The 17,311-nt window shown below is 33.2% G+C and overlaps 1 long non-coding RNA gene and 2 pseudogenes across 1 annotated transcript; all 3 read right to left on the minus strand.

Moving 5' to 3' along the window:
* Positions 1–718: 718 nt before the first annotated feature.
* On the minus strand, positions 719–1,376 carry LOC120253374 (annotated as a pseudogene).
* An 8,372-nt stretch (positions 1,377–9,748) lies between these two features.
* Positions 9,749–12,592, minus strand: LOC120253376. Its single transcript, XR_005534251.1, has 5 exons — positions 12,526–12,592; positions 12,398–12,448; positions 10,969–11,071; positions 10,774–10,888; positions 9,749–10,038 (listed from the first exon to the last, which is right to left on the minus strand). It is a non-coding gene; the product is annotated as an uncharacterized LOC120253376 (long non-coding RNA).
* A 45-nt stretch (positions 12,593–12,637) lies between these two features.
* On the minus strand, positions 12,638–15,273 carry LOC120253375 (annotated as a pseudogene).
* Between the last annotated feature and the right edge of the window lie 2,038 nt (positions 15,274–17,311).

Raw genomic sequence — 17,311 nt, forward strand, 5'->3', positions numbered from 1 at the left:
GTAATATAATATAGTATCTATGTGGTTGTGACTGGCCAATGGAGGTTTGGCCTTGTGTGCCTTTTGTTACTTTTTGAATATAATGGAATGTGAGCTAGTTGCTCATTGGTTGGCTTCATACTAAATGTCTTCTTTCTCTCTGCAACCAGTGAAGCTTTGTGCTAACTCTCATTGAAGCAAAACCCAGATATCTCGTCACCTTCCACGAAGGTCCTCAACAAAGAGAATCTCCTATACCTACAGGAAGCATCACGTCATGCATTGGCAGATGGACCAAAAAATTCAAATGGAACTAAAAATAATTCATTGTAGATTAGTCCCGTGTAAATTGAGAAAACCGACATCATCATAATTATATAGCGACCACCGAAGGTCATTTCCATGATGTTCCCGAGTTTTTGTTAATCTCAAAATAGAGCATCTTTAATTAGATCAAACTTTCATAAAAATTATAAAAAAAAAAAAAAACATAACAAAGAGCATGAGTTAATTATATTACAAAGGTAAAATTAATTATCCTTCGTCCAACTCAAAATAAACAGTTAGAAACCTATACATACAAGCATAAAAAGCCAAAAAAGGGTTAATTTTTTTTCAGTGGGTCACACAACAATGATTAATTATCGGTTCAATCACCAAACTTCAAAAATGTATCAAAGTGGTCACTCAACTAAAAATTGTCTTTCACCGGTCGGTCATCCGAAAAAAACTCCGGCAACTAAAAATCCTGCGTGGCAGCCGGAATAGCTGAGTTAGCAAACTTTGACCACTGACTCGACTTCAAAACCCTCCACGTCATCATCAAGCTTATTTCTTCTTCATCTTCTTCCTTAATTAAGAAGAAAGCGAGGCGACGATGTCTTGCGAAAACAGGGGTAATAGGAGAGATCGGTGCGAAGAGTCTCACTGGCACGATACCATGCATAACCCGTTTGAGCTCGACCTCCAACTTCTCCATATCCTCATCCAACCCTTCATCGGAACGGAGCCTCCTGGCCACTACCACCGATCTCGAGCTCCTCCTCTCCAACCTCTTCCTCTTCACTTCCAACCTCTTCAGGCTCTACATCTCCTTCCTCTTCCTCTGCTCCTCCTGCGCCTTCATCGGCAACAAGCAAGCCCTCTCGATCAGCTGCATCACCATGAACTCCTGTTCCCTCGGAACCATTAACATTACCACCACAAACGACGAACAGACAAGCTTCTTCTCCTTCACCTTAACGCCAAGATACCCACCGAGAGAAAAGCCTAAGGCTGAGCGCAATCTCAAACTCTCCTCAGGCTGTCTCTGCGGCTCTTCGAAGCACACACCGCTCATATACCGCTATAAGAGATCTCTACAATAGCCTTGGCTTCTCGATTATGACGCAAATACTCGATTTTTTTAATCTAAAAAGACGCAATATTTTTCATGATATTATTCACAAAGGCGATATTTTTATCAAAGGAACTTCTTTGGAATTGGACTGAAAAAAACGCAAAAATAGAAAAAAACGAGGCCATGGAGAAAGAGGAAGATAACGAGTCATCGGGTTGAGGCGAAGATCCAAAAAAACCCGTTAAGAGATCGCCAGGAGAAACAGGGGAAGGAGAATCAACATGAGAGCTTGATTATGACGTGAAGGGTCTGAAGCTGACATTCACGTGACAATCTTTGATGTATCAAAGAGAGCCCAATTATAAATTGGCCAAGCCCAATCTTCTCTCTCCTCTGACATAGTCAGAGAGTCACATATGTTAGCACAACATCTATTTTAAACTGATATATATAAAGATGTGATAAGCAATATGAGAATATTATATTACAATTGTAGATCTCGATGAATATAATTCTTTATTAAATTGCTTCCAAAGGAAGCTATCTTACAACACCTTTAACGAAATTCGACTTAGTGTCAAAGCACTTGGCACTTAGCAATTACAATACACTCAATGCTTCAAACGACAAATCATCTTAAAAACTAGTCTCACCACTCTTCCCATAAGCAACAGTAATCCATGAAACATCAGATTTACCTCCACCAATTAATAGTAAAAGAGTAAACCTTTTATCATACCCTCCAACATCTAAATTTAATTTAACATGCACACCTTCCTTCTCACAACAAGTAAAAGATGAAATACCAGCATCAATATAACCTTCTTGATGGATAAGACTACACATATCACCTTCTATAGTAACATATCTTTTACAGATCTCGTGCTGGTATTCACCACGAGTAATCCATGCCACATAATATTTCATATTATCACAATAAAAATTTTCAACACCTCTATCAATATCTCCGACAGCAGGAACAGCAAGAGCTTGAACATAAGCTCCATTAACTAAACCAGATCCATACATCCATAAATCAATATGAAGAATACCACGGGTATTCTCTCTCGTAACAAAATCCCAGTTAAAAAGATGAGCCTTAGCTAAACCGCTAGAACTAGAATGATAAAATCCTTCAACAATATAACTCATTTTCTTCTAGAGAGAAACTAGAGAGAAATAGATCTATCAAATGAAGCTTTGGTGCTCGGTCGGAAAGCGAACTCGCATATTTATAGATTCAGTTAATAATATTTAATTTCCAGGGCTGACGTAACAGCACAGACAGAATTTGCGGTAATGTCGCTCAATCTGGTCGGACCATATTAGTTGGGCCGTAATTATATAACCAATATTATAGTAAAGTCAATATCTATCTTTAAACCTCATGCGTGACGTGGCAATCTTAATCGGATAGTCACACGTGCCAAGAGTGGCACACATTTTGTAACGCGTAACGCACCCCCGTAATGCTACAGGCTGGGATGCTGTCACAGTAATTAAGGAGGCGTTTGGATTAGGGGTTAGAAAACTATTACAATAAGAATAATTATAAATAGTGATTTATAAACTAGTGTTTGGATATATTACTTATTAACGATAATGAGTACTATGGGTGATATGAGTTATATATAGTGAAGAACTTTTCATTCTGCTCCCAAATGGAAGGGAATAAATACTATCTTAAATGTAAATTGACACTTTTTGCCCCTAGTTAAAATTTAATTAAATAATAATAATTAATTTATATAACTAATTATAATAATTAAAATAAATAATAATTAACAATAATTATTTAATATACATATTACATTGTAATAATTAAATTGAAATGACATTTTTGCCCCTATAAAGATGTCATTAAATAAAATAGTCAATAAAAATATTTTATTATGATAATTAAAGTGAAATGACACTTTTACCCAGTATATATTTAATTAAATAAATTACTAATAGAGAAATGACAATTTTACTCATAATTGAGATTTAATTAAATAATAATCATTAATTTAAATAACTAATTATAATAATTAAAGTAAATTATATTTAACAAAAAATGAGTCATTTAAATATTATAATAATTAAAAATAATAATTGACAAGAATTTTTTATTATATTATAATAATTAAATTAAAATGATATTTTTGTACTTTTAGATTTAATTAAATAAAATAATTAATAAAAGAATTTAATTATAATAATTACCGAGACTAGATATTTATTTATATGTAATTATTTTATATATTAACATATTATTGCTTATATTAGGGGCATTAAAGTAATTTGCATATAATCTCTATCCCACTTTTTCCCATTCGATATTTATTAACTTTCATACGAAGCACCTTTTTATTATCATTTGCTTTTTACATTACCATTCTGAATTTACCATTACCATTCTTATTCAATTTATTATTCGTCGATCAGACGGACCCTAAGTCCTAGTCCTCGAGAGCAAAGTTGGAAACTTTGTTATTAGAATAATACTATCCATTTTGCATGGACCCGTCTTGATGGTCCGAGAATATGGTGTATGGATATCCGATGATCGCCTCGGTGAATCGATCGGTCTTAAAAGTTTACATTCGGGATGGTTACTGAAAGGAAGTACTCTTGAAGAGATCTTAGAGAAAGATACTAACGTATGCTCATGTCATAAAGTCGTATTGAAGAAGGCTCGTACTCTCTTTTTGTTTGAAGGGTTCAAACAATGCTTTGCATCTCTTGATCTGCGTCCATGGCACAAAGATATTATCAAGATGTTAGAAGAAGAACCTAATTCAAGAAAGATCATATGGAGCTATGGTCCTACTCAGGGGCGGAACAGGTGAGAGCTAGCAGGTGACAAGCCCAGGTCTTGGAGAAAAATATTTTTAAACAATATAAGATTTGATGGTTTTTGATTTTTCTATACTTAGTTTCATTTAAAATACAATATTTGGATATATGAGTGTGTGGAATGCGGGTGTGCTTGAGTGGTTAGTGGGTCTATCTATAAAGTTTGGGATTTTTTGGTCCACTCAGTGCATCACATTTTATCTTTTTAATTTAAAAATTACTATTTTTAGTAATTTTATTGATCGTGAGGCTAACAGTATATACGTATATGTTATAATGTCTCAATATATCTTTATGAGTAAAAGCAACGAAAGTTTTTATAAACAATAGTTTGATTGTTTGTAGTGAAAAGATCAACTTTACCTAGTATTTTTATCTGAACTTGAGATGTATTATCATTAGTTGAATTATTAGAAAATCTCGTATATTTGTTATCGAGTTTATAACAAAATTTTAAAATTATACTTTTATATATAATATGTGTATTCAAATTTTTGGTTATATTAGCATATTATTTACTTCATTAAAATAATTATTTTGTTAGATTATACTGTTTTGTTTTGCTTTTGAGCTTATTCTCTGTCAAGTTACGGTTCAGTCCTTGGTCCTACTGGAGGTGAATAATAATAATAATAATAATAATAATAATAATAATAATAATAATATTGTAACACAACTCTTTTTTTATGACATTTTAATTTTAATTTTTAAAATAAATGGATAAATTACAAATTTAATAAAAATCAGAAATATTTTTATTTTTTTATTCATTAAACTTGTTAAGGATATAATTAATGAAAAATATTGTTGAATATACAAAGAATAAAATTCCATATTTGGTTAAGAGATAAATGGCTTTGGGTATATTAAGAGTGCCTTTCAAAATATTTGCCTTTGATGCCTTACAAAGTGTGTGCCTAGTATTTAAAAACATTGTCAAAATCTTTCATGAGTCTTTGTTAAATCATATATTTTAAATCAAAATATATGATGAGTCTTTGTTTAATGAATCCAACATTTTACCAAGTCAATGGTTTGGTAAGCACGGACAAGTGGCTGAAGGACTTTGACTATAAATGTGAAAGTAGGAAGTCCGTCGGAATTTCATTGGTCTTTGTTTAGGTGTGTAATGACATTTATATTACATTATAAAAATAGTCATGGAAACCTGAGGCGCACAATTAATGAAAGATGATATATTTCTTGCTCTTAATATGTATGTAGCTTTAGTGCATTTTATTATTTCATGTATTTTTGTCTTGTTTGAATTATTTATTTAATTTATTTTTGATTTGAAATTAATCTTGTCACATGTACTAGTTATATCTTCAAAAATTGTGATATATTCATGTGTTTGCATTACAAATGCTTTTTCACAAAAATGGTTTACTTCTTTACTTATTTCTTTAATTTACATTGTGAGTTTGAGTTTAAAATTCAATGATCTCCTTGTGTTTGTTACGGCTTAATTAATTTACACCATGAGTTTTGGAGATTGATAGAATAGGATGCCAGTTATTTTTATTAATTGTTAATTTCCTTTTTATTTTTCTCTACAAAAATGTGTGACAGTTCCTTCTATATCTATATATACTATTAGTTGCGAGAGCTGCATTTTTCTCTTGAAAAGCTTCGAGTAACAAAATCTTTATATATGTCTTTTTATTTATGTTTGTGGATACATATGATATATGTGCAGTGTGAAAAACTATCTGCACATACTTTTCAAGTTTAACACTCAAAACCAAAACAACAACACTGCTCATGAGAAAAAGAAAATGTTAATTTTGAAAATTATCAGATAACAAGAACAAGCAAACAAGTAAAAACATGAATGAGCATCTACAAAGCATACCTCTACAAAAGCTTCTGATCTAGACTTCCTTTTGTCCTTTATATCTTGAGTGCACTTTCACTACAATTCATATGCTTTGAATGATATATCAACATAAAACATTTAATAAACTGGTTACAATAGCCCAAACTAAACATAGACTAGCTACTCACGTAATATGGTCCACGATGTTATTTGCCATCCATACGCTCAAAAGCGACACAAAACCGACCCATAAGAGAGTGTACAAAGAGACAACATGATGCAAAGTGCACTCGTTACTAGCGGTTTAACGACCTTAAAGATTTATCGTATGTAGCTGCTAATACATGAGGCGATTAGGATCTACCACATGTGCCCAAGATAATAAATCGAAAACCACCAATAACGCGATGATAAATCCCTATCTGCGAAACCTTGAGAAGTGAAGAATAAGACTTTTCACATAGTGGACCTAATAAATAGTGGATGAACCCAGTATTTATATAGTATTTGTATATGCCTACAATATTTGCACATTATTAAATAGTATTAAAGCACAAGGGATTTGACTTTGCACCACTTCATCCAAAATTGGAACTAACTTCCACTAGACCATCTGCTTGTTTTTTTCCTTTTTTTTTCCTCTCTATATGTATTTATTTCATAATTTTGATTTCAATTGACATGTATACATTACGTGGCACAGGAACGTAGGGGTACGACGCTTGAATTATGATTAGAGCACCAAATGAATTAAATGTGACATGAATGACTTGATATGTACGTGGTAAATTGCATTTTTAGTATTTCATGTATTTAGTTTGTTTGAATTATTTATTAAATCTATTTTCTTATTTGGAATTAACTTCATCACTTTGTAAAGTTGCATCTTGAGAATTGTGATACATTCATGTATTTGCTGTACAATTGTTTTTCACATAAGCTAGAGAAGGTTGTTGAAAATATTTGTGTGACAAACATGTGATTTTTTTATCATGAAATGGTTTTCTTCTTTACTTATTTTTTAACTTAAGAATGAGTTGAACTTGAAACTCGATGATCTTCTTGTGCTTGTGACAGCTTAATATATTTACACCATTAGTTTTGGAGATTGATAGAATAGCACGTCAGTAATTTAATAGTTAATTTCCTTGTTTGTTCTACACACATATATATATATATACTGTTGATTTGAGGAAACTCTGTTTTATCTCTTTGAAACTATAGTAACAAAAACTCTATAAATCCTATTTATTCATGTATGTGGATATATATGATACACGTGCAACTGCATACGTAACCGATGGTCCATTTCCTTGGTTACTTTTCAAATTGATGACGATGAATCTTATGCTCAAGCAAAGGATCAAGACCAAGACGAAGCATCGATTCTAGCTCATCAGCAAAGGTGTATACTCAGTAGGACTGAGATGTTGCAACATTAGTGAAACTTGCAAGCATATTGAATTTGAATTTAACCCAGGATTCAAACTACAGTTATGATCTTTGCTCTTTCGTGTGAAATTTGTGAGAGTTAATGGAACTTTGACCTTGTTATGTCTGCTATTAGTTACTTTGCTTAGTCAAGCACCTCACAAATTAAACTCTACATGTTTCTCTTTCTTTAAAATTTTTAAAAGAATTGAATGCCTATCTCGGCAGGCATATATATACTGATTGGAGCTTAAAATTTTCGTTAGTTAGGTTTGTGTCTTGAACAACCTATATATGCTCAAGTCAGTAAACTATTTGACTAGTATGCCCATAATTAATGTGATATATATATATATATATAATATGGTACATAAACGTTTAAAGATACAAAAGTCGAATGATTTGTTAATTGCTTTCAAGGTATACCAGAGCTATCAGACTGCTCATTTCATCATGCATGTCTTGTTAACAAAATGTATCTTGAACCATGCACTTAATTGGTATGATTAAATTATTGTAATATATATATAATATGATGCAGTGCTCAATGATTTACAAGTTGGATGATTTGTTTATCTCATTTTTAAGGCATCCAAGAAGAGGCATTCAACTCACTCACCATGTCTTGTTGTGAAAATTGACTATATTTTAAGTGGGTAGATTCAGGCATATACTGATTGGAGCTTAAAATTTTCGTTAGTTAGGCTGTATCTTGAACGACCTATATATGCTCAAGTCATTAAACTATTTGACTAGTATGTCTATAATTAATGTGATCTATATAATATGGTACATAAACGTTTAAAGATACACAAGTTGAATGATTTGTCAATTACTTTCAAGATATACAAGAGCTATCAGACAGCTCATTTCATCATGCATGTCTTGTTAACAAAATATATCTTGAACCATGCACTTAATTGATATGATTAAATTGTTGTAATATAATATGATGTAGTGCTCAATGATTTACAAGTTGGATGATTTGTTTATCTCATTTTTAAGGCATCCAAGAAGCGGCATTCAATTCACTCACCATGTCTTGTTGTGAAAATTGATTATATTTTAAGTGGGTAGATTTGTGAGTATCGGCAAGTCGAATGATTAATTTAACTCAAGTTGCAAGGTGTCCGAGAAAAGGCTTGCAATTCATTGACTACACTGTTAACTTTGAGGACATAATAAAATGTTTTAATAATATATGTACCAGATATTGATGTAGCTTTTATCTTCTCTATGTTTTTATCATCCACTAATTTATAAAATGTTTCATATATTTTCTTTGAGCTCATGGAAAGCTATTTATGAATACCTTCATTGTAGATTAGTTTCCATACGATTTGTGATGTAAGTTAAATTGTGTGCTTGGGCACAGGCTACCAAAAATTGAAACAAACACAAATTAGGTGAAAAAAAAATAACTGTAGTATATACACCTAAGACATAACAACAAGTTCCACTTTAACTAATTAATTTCAAGATGCTTTAAATTAATTGGTTCAGAGTTGTTGCTTGCATTAATATTTTTAGGGTTAAGTGGAGAAATTGTGAGTTTTTCTTCAGTGAAAATTAAGATGTCACTTGCGTGTTAAGTATATATTTATCGATAAAAGAAAACATGTTAAAATAGATAGTACAAGTAATCGCCCTGAAAATATCAATTTGGATTACTAAATTTAACCTGCTGTGAAGGTATAATTAATTAATGCTAGTTAAGAGTTGTTTGCTGCATTCATTTTCACAATGAAAAGGAAAACTTTATTAATACCTTAATTTGTGTAGTCAATTAACTCACAAAACCTTCTCTTAATTTTTTTTTAAAAAATTAAAGAAATGATTTCCATCCAATTACATACCTATCTATCTTGGACAACACCTACATATATATATATATATATATATACAAGTCACAATTCTGTATGACTGGTATATATGTCCAAAGGTCCAATGTGATAAAATAGGATATGTCAATGTTTATACAAGTTGAATGATTTGTTAATTACTTTCAAGGTGTGCAAGACCTGTCATACAGATCATTCATTATGTTTAGTTAACAATACATGTATCTTAAAGCATGTAATTAATTAGTACGGTTTAATTATTGTAATATAATATGATACCATGCTCAATTATTTGCAAGTTGTAGGATTTGTTTCTCATTTTTAAGGTAGCCAAGAAGTGGCGTACAGCTCACTCACCATGACTTGTTGTGAAAATTAATTACATTATTAATGGGTAGATCTGTAAGAATCTGGAGTTGAATGATTAATTTAATTCAACTTGCAAGGTGCCCGAGATGGAAGCTGCAGTTCATTAACTATACAACTAATGTTTGGGGACAAAATAAAATGTTGTAGTTATATATTTTAATAAGAAATTTCCCACACAATGGGTGTCATAAAATTTTGTATGTTTCTAATGTTGGAGAGAAACCTGACAATCAGAGTTACTAGACGGAGTTTTTCCGAAACTAATGAAACACAGATCATGGTCGCCAGCACTGTAGCAACAGTGTTTTTAACACGCTTCCTTCTGCAGTTGATGTACTGTAGCAATGAATGTAGTTGATATTCAATAACCCGCGGAATGTGCTGTCAGAACCACACCCGTGCTTTCTTTGGTTTTACAGCAACTGTAGAACAGAACTATAGCACTTGAAGAAAATTTGTAAAACTGCAATCTTCATGAGCAAAAGCACTGTCACTGTAATACCCATGTTTTTTTTTAAAATTTTTATGATCTTGTATTCTTTCCCTTTTTAAGTATAATTTTTGGGATCTATTCAGCACAATTAATGTATCAAACAATAAAAAGCATGCAAACAATGTTTCAAGGTAGAAAACCCTTCGAATCGAAGGAAAAATCATGAGACTTCTTAGAACCACTTAACAATGCATCCCCTATGTCAACAATGGAGTCACAATGATTTTTCTCTAGATAACTAAAGGTTTACATATGACCAATGGCAATAACATTCACCAAGAGAAGTTAATAATACAAGCATCATCATCATCATCACTAATGGATAACAAACACCAAGTATGGCTGAAAAGTAAGATCAAACCTAATCAATTCTTTTTCTTTGAGAAATCTACAATCATTGTTGTGAATGTTTGCATCATATGCTGTAATTAAGAAAAATTAATCAAAACACTATATTAATATGAATATAATGATTAGGGATATAATTAATTGTGACTTAATATATAACTTTGAATGGTATGGTATAAGTTCACATTTCCATCCCTGGGATTTGCACAACCAAACTGGAATCCACCAAAAGAAAAAGAAAAAGGCCTAATAAACATTATATGAATTAAGTTATATATAATTAGTGTTTAATAAATCTAAAGGCTAGTTAAATTACCCATAATTCCACTCTGCACAAACATAAGGACCAATGTGAAAAATGTGAAAAATAATCCAGCGTTCTCCACGTCCTTCATAAACCTAACCAAGTCCAGATTGCCTTCAAAGTTATACTACAAAAACGGAACAATAATCAATATCATATTCATTGAAAAAAACTTAATTAAATAGTAATTAAGTACTAATTATTTACCTGACGTTTGGCAGGCTCATGAGTGTTCAAGAAAACATATGTTTCAATTGCATCTAGACCTCTTTCTTTTGCCTTTTTATCAGTTTTGGCTACATCTAAACATCTAAATCATTGAAACCAATACAATATTCAAAAATGATCTCAGAAATTACAAGCTTCAATATTATATAATTTTTTATCAAGAAAACAAATATAATATATGGTTTTGAACTCAATTATAATTTTAGGTTAGATAGATGATCTCACACAAGCATATATACAATAAAGCATTAAAATCAAAAACATAAAAGAATGATCTCCATGCAAGGAATAAATAGGAAAGAAAATCAAATTTGTATAGAGAGAATTGCAATACGAAACACACACATACACATAAAGAGAAAAGAAAAAGGAAGAGAGAGAAGTTTCATATAGTATAGGAAAAACTAATTTTGTTTCCCCAACTAATTAAGGACTAGATCATTCCATCACCTTTGTTATAAACCACACCAGTGTTATGAACGCATAATGTGATTGAGAAATAAAAACTTTCATAATGATAAGTAATAATTATGTGAAGAAAGAAAATAACCTGTCAATGGGTCATCAGAAGACACTACAAGAAATAAGACTTATAGCGGTGGAAAAAATCGGCCGCTGTAAGCCCCATTTTAGCCCCAAGACCCCTATAGCGGCGGATATCCAATTAGCCGCTAAATCCTTAGTCGTTATATGTTTTTTGTGACAAATGTATGCTTTTCCTACTATCTCATCTATTAGAGTTGGAGATGTACAATTATTTGTAGCGGTGGAAAATTTACCGCTATAAATTTTATAGTAGCGGAACATTTCAGCCGCTATAAGTTATATAGATTTGGTTAGTATCTCTATAGAGGCAGAAAATTTTACCTCTATAAATTCTATAGTGGCGGAATGTTCCATAGCTATAACTCCAATAAATTTGTTTAGTATCCTATAGCCGAAAAAAATTTGCCGCCAAATTGAATAGATGTTTTAATAGCTAATTAATTCTATTTCTAATATAGATAAATAAATAAATAAATAAATAAATATATAACATCAATATTTTAATTTATTAATCTCACAGCATAATGGTTAAAAAAATAAACTAAAGAAGAACTTTTTTTTATAATCATTATACATATTATAAACAAATAAACATTCATACATTCCAATAATGTCTTACAAACTGATAATTGACAATCAGATGACCTTAAGCATAGCCACTATCATCAGTGTCAATTTGTTGAAACACACTGCAATCTTATTCTAGGCCTTCATTAGCACATTGGTCCACTATTCTTACTGCTACTTGCATTAGTAACACACTCTAATCAGACACTCTCTGTAGGCATGTTAAGCTTCCATCAATAACATGAACACAAGAGATGATTGTTTGAACTCAACATGGAGAAATTATTAAGCATACCCGAATCTGAGACATAAAAGCCAATCTGGTATAAGCCTATCCTTGATGTCTCTGCAACAACAAGCATGGGCATCCTTAATAAGAGTAAAGAAACACCATATAAAAACTAACAAGCAATTTACACATACTTTTTGATGTTGCTTCTTCAAAAGGAAGGGCTTTGGAAACAACATTCAAGGAACAGATATAAGGGCTAGCCCAAGTAATACAAGCTGATAAAATGATGAGAAAGGTAAGCGCTTAGAATGACATTGTACAAGTGAGAAAAAAATGATATGCCGATGTCACAGACACTGAAGCATCTTTTTGGCTAGGAAATAGCTCATTCTCACCAAGTTTATCTATTGGGCTACGAAACATGTATATCATCACATGGTATAGATCTGCTTTTGAACCAGTGCACCATTTTACAATGATGAGTAGAGAAAGGTAATCAAACAGGCTGTTCAAGAATATCAACTGAGGAACAAATTGATACCTGGAGCAGAAATGAAGATGAGTAGATAATTAATACAAGTGAATAAAGAGTGATTTTAAAGAATAATGCAAAGCATAGTAGCATACACAGAAAGTACTAAGCTTTCAACTGTAATTCCAATTGTGATACATTAAGGGCCTGTATGGATAGGCCAAAATTATGACATAATCCGTATTTTTTGAGAATTATGGCATGTTAATTATTTGAATAGTTATTTTACAGTATAAAATTATGGCGTAATATAGGTATAATGGGATAAAAAAATATTCCACTTTTAATGGAATATTTTTCATTGTAAAAAAAGTCTTTCTTTTTATCTAACCACCGATCCACCGAGTCCGAGCCGCCTCCCAGACAGCGCCCACTAGTCTCACCCGGGGATCGGCCACTCTGGTCGGGCGAGCCTCGGTGACACATCGACAATCTACCCATGCTCCGCCAACCTCCGGCCACCGTCCCACCGGTAGTTCGGGCATCGGCCCGACCCGACCTCGGGTGACACACCGGCGATCTATCGGTGGTCCGGCCTGCCTCCGATGACAGGTGACCGGTCCACCCGAGTAGTCAATCGTTGACGGTTGGTCTCCTTAATGTTTTTTATTTTGTTAACTAAACACTCATTCTGTAAAAAGAAAATATGCTACAACTTCTGTAATAATCAGTTGCACTTCCTGCATAATAAAATTATACCATTTTTTTTTTATTTTGCAGCCAAACATGCCCTAAGCAACTAGCCAACATAAAAATATTATATAGTGTGAGGTAGAATCATTTTAAGGCATTTCAAGAAAACATGTTAGTTATGTAGATTTCAAGAGTGGCCTTTCTCTTTCCATAAAATGGTTCACAAATTCTGGGAGTTACACAACAAGATAGGAAACTGGGAGAAAATCAAGAAACTTGAGAAAATTTTGAGAAAACATACATCTTCATGTAGACTGCCTCAAATAATAACACATATCCAAAGTTCCAAACAACTAAAACTTTGATTTATGACATTCTTAAAGTGTTCACACATTAAATATATACTACTATATCATGAATTGTAGTAATGTTAAGTAGTTGGTGAAAATTGCCTTTGGTCATCAACATATGATCACAAAGAAATGGTTGGATAGATGGATATGTGTTTCTTATACCCGTAAGTCATATGCCTTCCAAGTCTTCAAGAGGGTGAACTTTCAACTTTGGTAAGAGAAACTTTTGAAGTGTGCTAATAACATGTTACCATCAAACCAAGAGCGACTACATAGATTTCCACAGTTGAATGAGTTGAAACGGTCAATAGACAAAGCAGGTGCTAGAGTCTACATGATTTTATACACATATTAGGACCTGAATTGGAAAATCAACTCACCAAATATTAATACTATTCCCAAAGAACTTTGCATTGAAATAGCTCAAGAAAATTCCAAGGTTTATTTGTACAACTCCAAGAAGGATGGACATTTTCATCTCAAAGAATTGAGAAATAGCATCTCACTCTGTGTACCATGCCATTTGGGATCAACACCAAATGGATATGTACGTCTCATCTTAATCAACACCTTAGTAGTAGCATCCCTGCATAAATAAATACAGATAAGAATGATTAGACCAAAGCAAACACAATCCACAAGCAACATAAAAAACATCAACATTCTCAAGAGAATCTCCTATACCTACAGGAAGCATCACGTCATGCATTGGCAGATAGACCAAAAAATTCAAATGGAACTAAAAATAATTCATTGTAGATTAGTCCCGTGTAAATTGAGAAAACCGACATCATCATAATTATATAGCGACCACCGAAGGTCGTTTCCATGATGTTCCCGAGTTTTTGTTAATCTCAAAATAGAGCATCTTTAATTAGATCAAACTTTCATAAAAATTATAAAAACATAACAAAGAGCATGAGTTAATTATATTACAAAGGTAAAATTAATAATCCTTAGGTCCAACTCAAAAAGCAAAGTTAGAAACCTATACATACAAGCATAAAGCCAAAAAGGGGTTAATTTTTCAGTAGGTCACACAACAATGATTAATTATCAGTTCAATCACCAAACTTCAAAATGTATCAAAGTGGTCACTCAACTAAAATTGTCTTTCACCGGTCAGTCATCCGAAAAACTCCGGCAACTAAAATCCTGCGTGGCGGTAGGAATAGTCGAGTTATCAAACTTTGACCAGCGACTCGACTTCAAACCCTCCACGTCATCATCAAGCTTATTTCTTCTTCATCTTCTTCCTTAATTAAGAAGAAAGCGAGGCGGCGATGTCTTGCGAAAGACAGGGTAATAGGAGAGATCGGTCTGAAGAGTCTCACCGGCACGATACCATGCATAACCCCTCTGAGCTCGGCCTCCAACTTCTCCATATCCTCATCCAACCCTTCATCGGAACGGAGCCTCATGGCCACTACCACCGATCTCGAGCTCCTCCTCCCCAACCTCTTCCTCTTCACTTCCAACCTCTTCAGGCTCTACATCTCCTTCCTCTTCCTCTGCTCCTCCTGCGCCTTCATCGGCAACAAGCAAGCCCTCTCGATCAGCTGCATCACCATGAACTCCTGCTCCCTCGGAACCATTAACACTACCACCACAAACGACGAACAGACAAGCTTCTTCTCCTTCACCTTAACGCCAAGATACCCACCGAGAGAAAAGCCTAAGGCTGAGCGCAATCTCAAAATCTTCTCAGGTTGTCTCTGGCGGCTCTTCGAAGCACACACCGCTCTTATACCGCTATAAGAGATCTCTAGAATAGCCTTGGCTTCTCGATTATGACGCAAATACTCGATTTTTAATCTAAAAGATGCAATATTTTTCATGTATTATTCACAAAGACGATATTTTTTTTTATCAAGGAACTTCTTTGGAATTGGACTGAAAAACACAAAATAGAGAAACGAGGCCATGGAGAAGAGGAAGATAACGAGTCATCGGGTTGGGGCGAAGATCCAAAAACCCGTTAAGAGATCGCCGGAGAAACAGGGGAAGGGGAATCAACACGAGAGCTTGATTATGACGTGAAGGGTATGAAGATGACATTCACGTGACAATCTTTGATGTATCAAAGAGAGAGCCCAATTATAAATTGGCCAAGCCCAATCTTCTCTCTCCTCTGACATAGTCAGAGAGTCACAGATGTTAGCACAACATCTATTTTAAAATAATATATATAAAGATGTGATAAGCAATATGAGAATATTATATTACAATTGTAGATCTCGATGAATATAATTCTTTATTAAATTGCTTCCAAAGGAAGCTATCTTACAACACCTTTAACGAAATTTGACTTAGTGTCAAAGCACTTGGCAGTTAGCAATTACAATACACTCAATGCTTCAAACGACAAATCATCTTAAAAATTAGTCTCACCACTCTTCCCATAAGCAACAGTAATCCATGAAACATCAGATTTACCTCCACCAATTAATAGTAAAAGAGTAAACCTTTTATCATACCCTCCAACATCTAAATTTAATTTAACATGCACACCTTCCTTCTCACAACAAGTAAAAGATGAAATACCAGCATCAATATAACCTTCTTGATGGATAAGACTACACATATCACCTTCTATAGTAACATATCGTTTACAGATCTCGTGCTGGTATTCACCACGAGTAATCCATGCCACATAATATTTCATATTATCACAATAAGAATTTTCAACACCTCTATCAATATCTCCGACAGCAGGAACAGCAAGAGCTTGAACATAAGCTCCATTAACTAAACCAGATCCATACATCCATAAATCAATATGAAGAATACCACGGGTATTCTCTCTCGTAACAAAATCCCAGTTAAAAAGATGAGCCTTAGCTAAACCGCTAGAACTAGAATGATAAAATCCTTCAACAATATAACTCATTTTCTTCTAGAGAGAAACTAGAGAGAAATAGATCTATCAAATGAAGCTTTGGTGCTCGGTCGGAAAGCGAACTCGCATATTTATAGATTCAGTTAATAATATTTAATTTCCAGGGCTGACGTAACAGCACAGACAGAATTTGCGGTAATGTCGCTCAATCTGGTCGGACCATATTAGTTGGGCCGTAATTATATAACCCAATATTATAGTAAAGTCCAATATCTATCTTTAAACCTCATGCGTGACGTGGCAATCTTAATCGGATAGTCACACGTGCCAAGAGTGGCACACATTTTGTAACGCGTAACGCACCCCCGTAATGCTACAGGCTGGGATGCTGTCACAGTAATTAAGGAGGCGTTTGGATTAGGGGTTAGAAAACTATTACAATAAGAATGATTATAAATAGTGATTTATAACCATGTTTGGATATATTACTATTAAGCTTGGTAATGAGTCTCATAGGGTAATGTCATTATATATATAGTGAGAGGCTTTTTCATTACTCTCCCAAATGGAAGGGAATAAATACTACTAAATGTAAATTGACACTTTTTGCACCCTAGTTA

Source organism: Dioscorea cayenensis, unplaced genomic scaffold (assembly GCF_009730915.1).
Source record: "Dioscorea cayenensis subsp. rotundata cultivar TDr96_F1 unplaced genomic scaffold, TDr96_F1_v2_PseudoChromosome.rev07_lg8_w22 25.fasta BLBR01000072.1, whole genome shotgun sequence".
NCBI lineage: Eukaryota > Viridiplantae > Streptophyta > Magnoliopsida > Dioscoreales > Dioscoreaceae > Dioscorea > Dioscorea cayenensis.